The sequence below is a fragment of the Schistocerca serialis genome, chromosome 1, assembly GCF_023864345.2.
Source record: "Schistocerca serialis cubense isolate TAMUIC-IGC-003099 chromosome 1, iqSchSeri2.2, whole genome shotgun sequence".
Classification (NCBI taxonomy): Eukaryota; Metazoa; Arthropoda; class Insecta; order Orthoptera; family Acrididae; genus Schistocerca; species Schistocerca serialis.
In genome coordinates this window covers 702,425,180-702,426,514 of record NC_064638.1, presented here as the reverse complement: position 1 = coordinate 702,426,514, position 1,335 = coordinate 702,425,180, and positions in this window count along the sequence as shown.

Sequence of the window (1,335 nt, the reverse complement as noted above, 5' to 3'; positions counted from 1 at the left end):
GATGGCGTGCTATTATTACTGGTTTGTGATAGGCTTTGGTCGCTTCATACTATAACCTCAATTGGGATGCTGCACTCAGTTAGACTGGTGCCAACCTCTTTGACTAACGCTTGTGATGCCTTGAGTCGTATATCGGAGTTCTTTTGTAATTATCTCTGCCCACTGCTTGCAGACCCTGTTGATGTTCTCTTGTGACTCCTTAAATTGCAACAGTTCTCGCATTTCCGCTGAGTGAGAAACCAAACCGCTACAGGGGACGCCCTGTCGGATCCTATCTCTACATTCTCTATCATCTCAATGACTTTGTACTGAATTTCATCTGGAATAGTACATACTGCTGCTTCAACCCCTTCAATTCTTTTTATTGCTTATACAGTTCTACCTTCATGGTTAGCCTGATACTGTTGTATTTCAGTTACTTTCTGTTTAACTTGCTCTGCCTGTCCCAACACCTTCGTTATTCTTTGTTATCTAATACAGCTGAGACTTCCTTATTGATTTTTCTCTGTTTTTTCTGTAAAGTCTCGTTGATCTTCTGTTGTTTCTGTATGTCCTTACCACTCTGATATACTCTTTTCTGGGACGCCTCGGCAGTAATCTGAAATTTCTCCTCAGTCATTAGTTTCTGGAACATGTTCAGTACGTCCACGCCTCCACATGTTGCTCCTGCTGCTGATGAAATCGACGTGGATCACTGAGTCAACTGCATTACCGCACCGTGCGTCTTTTATACTGTATTTTTTTTTGTCCCTGGATGCCCATTCCACCTAGCAATTAGTACTGACTCTCTTCTACTCCATCGCCAATCTTGTCACTACCGTTACTCATTGTGACTGCTTGATCCTGAACTGTACCCAAGATGGTATTTTCCACATTACTACTATCTTCCTCCTGAAATTGCTCCCATCTGTGGTAATTCCTATTTCTTCTACTGAGTCGTCTGACTCTGCACGAACTAAAGCTGTGACAGTTTCCATACTGTCTAGCTGCATAATCTGGCTTTTAGACCTTGTTTACTGGAAGCTCCGATGCACCTGCCTATGGCTAGGAAGTACAGTGTACAGAAAAAATCACATAATTATTATTAACAGCACAGAAACCATAGAAAAAATGTGATCAGAACAAACAAGCAGCAAGAAAATTTACACAATTAGGAAAAGTGCTGCACAGTGAGTTAACACAAAATTGCCCTTCAGTCTGCATGTGGACCTACTGAGAGAATAAGCTGATATTCGCGCATGGAATAATATGGATTCTCAGTAGCTGGATGTTAAATATGTACTTAAGTTGTATTGTACGAGGTTCTCCCACACGTATTGTAGATATTCTGTTGCT